Below are 6000 nucleotides of genomic sequence, written 5' to 3' on the forward strand. Positions count from 1 at the left end.
GCTCTCCTGTTTGGGGGTATATAGGGAGATATTTCAACCGTACTGTTTCCAAGCTGAATTGTTCTAAATCATCTTTAGCAGTTGAATCAAACTTGAGTTCCAAAAACTCCTCTTGGAAATACTATGGCAAGCACTGAATGTCAGTGATAAAGGGTTTCTCACAAGCTTCCAAGATAATGTGGAGGGGGTGTTCTGCAACTGACAGGAGGCTGGCCCTCCCTGGGTGTGAGATTGGAGGGGGAGTAGATGTGCCCAGTTTGAAAGATATTGAGTGGGTCTGGTACAGTTCTAATAATTCTGTTCTCAATTCTCTTAGAGTACTGTGATAACTGGTTCTGGTAGGTTTTGTTGGTGGGCTGTTTTTGTTTATATCACATTTAGGTGGAATCTCAGGAAGGAGAGACATATGTGATGCCAGTCCAGTTTCAGTGATAATCGGAAGAGGGAAGTATAGCCATGGGTGGTGGTGGTGGTAGTGGTAGTAGTAATAATAAGTCACTATGGAAGATGAGAGCAAGGCTATCTACATCTTGTTCCTCACTCTCACTCCTCCCATGGAGAGGTTCCTGGTTGCTCATGTGCTGTGCCCACAGGCCTGTGTGTGCTGTTGTTTAATGCCAGCTTGGTATGAATAAGACCACACTTTTCCATGATTTGATCATGGATGAGTGTATTATTATTATTATTATTATTATTATTATTATTATTATTTATTCAACTTTTATACCGCCCGACTAGCAATAGCTCTCTGGGCGGTGAACACAAGTTACTGATTTGGTGTGTATTACTGAGACCCAAGTGGGTGAGCTGGGCGGAGTTGATCTGACCCAGCTTTGCCCACCTGAATACTTGGTGCAACATCAGCAGCACAGACTGCAGGGATGAGGGGAGGAGGGGTTGCTGTGGTCCACAGAACTTCCATCTCTCACCAGGAAACCACTCCGTCTTAAGAGCTGGCTGTGAGGGCCTGCACCTGGTGTGTGGCCAAAGAGACAGTAAACTAAGGTTGCTGATGGTGTACAGTCCACCCTGCTGCCCAGCAGCTTCTCTGACTGAGCTGGCAGAGGCCATCTTGGCTGTGGTATTGGAGGAGCCCAGAACAATAGTCTTGGGTGATTTCACTGTCCATGCTGAGGCCGCCTCTAGTGTTCTGCCTTGGGACTTCAGGGCTTCCATGACAACCATAGGGCAATCTCAAGTTGTCACTAGTCCAACACATAGAGCAGGATGCACCCTTGATTTGGTTTTTGCTCCAGATGGAAGAAGGGATGGTCTGGAGTTGGGGTGGTGGTGGTGGCTGTTACCCCATTGTCATGCTCAGATCACTTCCTGGTGAAGTTTTGATTTAGGGCTCTGATCTTCCCCTGCAGGGGTGGTGGGCAGACTAAGATGGTCTGCCTCCAGAGACTAATGGAATCCACTGGATTCCTGAATGCCCTGGAGGGGTTTCCAGTAGATAGAACAAGTGGTCCTGTTGAAGCTCTTGTCATAGTGTAGAACAATGAGACATATCAGGCTATTGACACGGTTGCCCCTGAGTGCCCTCTCCAGTATTGTGGAGCCTGTTTTGCACATTGGTACACTAGTGGTGATCAAACAGGCCAGACACCGGATAGAGCGCAAGTGGTGAAAGACATGCTGTGAGGCTGACCTGGCATGAGTGAAACAACTGCGTACTGTGTGGTGGTAAGGGTGACAAAGAAGGCCCACTTCTCTGCCTCCATTGCATCATCAAGTAGCCATTCAGTGGAATCTTTTCATATTGTCTGGGATCTGTTAACACCTACTCTAGCAAAAGGAATTTTAGACCCTTCAGAAGCCTACTGTGAATTGTTTGCAAGGCACTTCAAGGTTAAAGTTGCTGGCCTCTGTAGCAATCTTGTCACCCCATCCACATTTACTGTAGTCCCCAGTGAGGCATCCAGTGCAATGTCTGTTGCAAATTCAGTTGATGTGGCCTGATGATGTGGACAAGGTGCTTGCAATGATGCATAATATCTTCTTGACCCTTATTAAAGCTTGCTGAAGGGGGTATGAATGAGTCAATCCAGTGTGTGGTCAATTTGTCTTTGTGAGTGGGAAGCCTCTCTGAAAGAGGCGGTGATGGACCACCCCTGAAAAAGCCCACCTTGGATCCACTGGTTTGTGACAATTACCACCTGGTCACAAATGTCCCCTTTTTAGGGAAGGTGATTGAGAGGGTTGTTGTGCAGCAATTGCAAATACACTTGGATGAAACAGATTATCTTGACCCATTCCATTCTGGGTTCAGGACTGGTTATGGGATTGAATCGGCCTTGGTCAGGTGACAGGGGGAATGCAACCCTGTTATTCATTCTTGATCTCTCTGCAGCTTTTGTTACTATTGACGATGGTATTCTTCTGAGCTGACTTGGTGAGATTGGCATTTTACAGTGTCTCCAATCCTATCTCAGGGGTTGGTTTCAGAGATTAGCATTGGGTGATGGTGTTTTGCCCCCCTGGCAGTTGTGCTGTGGAGTGCCTCAGGGTACCATCTTGCCCTGATGCAGTTTAACATCTATATGAAGCCATTGGGAGTGGACATTAGGACATTCGGGGTGAGGTGTCAGCAGTACGCTGATGATACCCAGCTCTATTGCTTGGTAACAACTGAATCTGGAGAGACCATGCAAGCGCTAGACCAGTGCCTGTACTCAGCAGGGGACTAGATGAGGGCAAAACTGGAGGCACTGTGGGTAGGTGGCTCCTGAATCCAAATATTTGGTCAATTGCCTGCTTTGGGTGGGATCATATCTTTAGCATTCACTGCCCTTAAATATTAGACAGGTGCTGTCTCTGTTGTGTTTTCAGTTCCTATTGAACACCCTCCTCTTTCAACAAAACTTTTAAGCAGAGATCTTAGCCTGGTGTGTATCTGTGTTGGAATTAAGATTTTTTTAAAAAGATTTTTTTAAAAGATGCTTTGTTTTTAAGATGTTTTATAGATATTTTTACTATTTTATCATTTGTTTTCTGCCTTGGGCTCCTTCTGGGAGGAAGGGATATACATTTAATAATAACTAATGATCATGAGATAATGCCAAACTACAGCACACCTGTGATGTAGTGCAGATCACGTAATAATCTGCATATGATCTTTTCACCTTTGAAAACATAACATTTCATACTCTTATATTTTAATATCGATTTTTTACTTATATTGTACATACTTTTTTTGAAACACTCAGCCCCACCCACCTGAGATCTTCATGTGCACCTCCCTCTCACCCCGGTTGAGAAACACTGGTGTACTATATTTGTTGTCCGCTCTGTAATTGTTCTATGGCGGAAGTGTCCAATAAATCCAATAAATAATGATTTGGGACTCTGCAACCTCATGGGAAATGGATGAAGTGCAGATGCCGTTGGGTAATTGTATTGTAAGCTTGTGGGATGGAATAGATCAGAGGTGGTTAGGCAGGGGCTTTTCAGACTGGACTTTTGGGGGATCCACTTCTGCTGTGATTAAAGTTGCCTCAGTTGATCTGTTGTTTTTCTTCATCCTTGTGTTTTCTCTCCATTCCTACTGGAATGCCTGCTCACCTGCTTGTTTATCCCCTTTTGGAGTCTTCACTGATGCAAAAGCATACTGATGAAATGCTGCAACCAAGGATTTAAGCAGCTCTTTTTGAATCTCCAGTTTCTCTTTTGCAGCTTATAAGTTTTCAAAATGTTCCCTGAGCTGCTTTCACTCTGAATAATTTCTTCTAGGTTATCGGCCAATAAACTTAGTGCAGTCTGTTGGTAGTGCTATATTGGTTTTTAAAATACTGTGTTAAAATCCTTGATGTTCTGCATTTTAATCCCTGTACTCATCATCTGGAAATTGGTCTGGAGCATGGTAGAACAAAAGCAGTGTGTGTATATTGGTAAGTTGAGTTGCTGTCCGCAGCATGGGGATAGTCAAAAGCCCTGCTTCAGTGTAATACTGCGAAGGAAGCACTTGCATGATCTTCCAGGAAACCCAGAGCTTTCTCTGAACTGCTGTCATGTTTGTTCGATAGCTGATCATGGATAAACCCTCTAAGTCTTCTTTCATGCTCTCTGTGCATTATCACATATAGCACAATAGGCATTCTTCAAAAAATAGCATGGCTGTGGGGTAAACACCTCCTAGACACAGCCAGTTTGCCTGGGTGAGGAATATGTCATGGACTCTTGCTCCACTGTCAGAAACTGACCAAGAAGGCATGGCATAAGACTTAACAATTCTGTGGGAGCAGGCCATCTCTGCAGCTGTCTCTTGGCCCCCTTTGACCTGGCTCTTGTCTGTTCGGACAGTTGCCATTACAGCTTTCTCTGGACTCACCATGAGTCCTCTTGCTTCATCTAACAAGCTGGCTCCAACATTGCTTCAACTTGTTTTTGGCGCTTAGTCTAATGCCCTTGGTGTCACTTGCAGTCTATAGCACTAAGGTAGCAAGTGGGTTGTGTGGATGATTTCCCCCTTGAGTTTGAGACCCAGCTCATTCTCAGAGCATGCCCAAGAAGTACACATTGAAGACTTGTACATCAGATGAACTGAAAAAGATTCATAAGAAGCCGGATGTGCCAGCAGCAGCAAGGGAGCACTTCCACAGAGTCAATTTGTCAGTCTATTACATTGTGCCTCCTTGGTGAATTTCTTAACAATGGGTACATCTGTTGGTGATATATTTGTCACCCAGACAAAATGATTGTTGGTTGGAGAGAAATCTACCCCAACAGCTTTTTTTTTTTTTAAGAACACCTGTGTTTAACAGGTTTAGGCTGCAATCCAATATGCAGTTACCTGGAAATAAGTCCCATTGAATCCAATGGAGCTCACTTCTGAGTAGACATGTGTTGGATTACAGCCTTAACCATTCCATTCCCTCAGGGCAGTGTTTTCTCAACTGGTGTGCCTCCATATGTTGTTGGACCACAACTCCCATCAGCCTCAGCCAGCATTGCCAATGGTCAGGAAAGATGGGAATTGTGGTCTGACAACATCTGGAGGCACACCGGTTGAGAAACACTGCCTTAGGGATTACCTTGGACAGAAGCAAGTTAATGAACTTTCTTATGAAGTGATGATACCATACTACTAGCAGAAACCAGTAATGATCTGAAATGAATGCTGATAAAAGTTAGAGGAAAGCAGAAAAGCAGGCCTACAGCTGAACATCAAGAAGTTGAAAGTAATAACAGAAAATTTATGTAACTTTAAAGTTGACAACGAGGACATTGAACTTGTCAAGGATTATCAATACCTTGGCTCAGTCATTGACCAAAATGGGGACAATAGTCAAGAAATCAGAAGGCGGCTAGGACTGGGGAGGGCAGCTATGAGAGAACTAGAAAAGGTCCTCAAATGCAAAGATGTATAATTGAACACCAAAGTCAGGATCATTCAGACCATGGTATTCCTGATCTCTATGTACGGATTTGAAAGTTGGACAGTGAAAAAAGTGGATAAGAGAAAAATCAACTCATTTGAAATGTGGTATTGGAGGAGAGCTTTCTGCATACCATGGACCGCGAAAAAGACAAATAATTGGGTGTTAGAACAAATTAAGCCAGAACTATCACTAGAAGCTAAAATGATGAAACTGAGGTTATCATACTTTGGACACATCATGAGAAGACCTGATTCACTAGAAAAGACAATAATGGTGGGAAAAACAGAAGGGAGCAGAATAAAAGGAAGACCAAGCGAGATGGATTGATTCCATAAAGGAAATCACAGACCTGAACTTACAAGATCTGAACAGGGTGATTTACAACAGATGCTGCTGGAGGTTGCTGATTCATAGTGTGGCCATATGTTGTAATCGACTTGAAGGCACATAATACACATATTATTTTAAATGGAACTTATTTTGACCAGCTGTGCCGGTGTTTCCCTTTTAACTATAGCTCTGGTGAACTCTCAGTCTCCCCATGAGTTTTTACCAGCTCTTAGATATTTCATTTCTGCTTGAAACAGCTTTATGTTTAGTGTGACATAAAATCATAAGA

Source organism: Rhineura floridana, chromosome 6 (genome assembly GCF_030035675.1).
Source record: "Rhineura floridana isolate rRhiFlo1 chromosome 6, rRhiFlo1.hap2, whole genome shotgun sequence".
Classification (NCBI taxonomy): domain Eukaryota; kingdom Metazoa; phylum Chordata; class Lepidosauria; order Squamata; family Rhineuridae; genus Rhineura; species Rhineura floridana.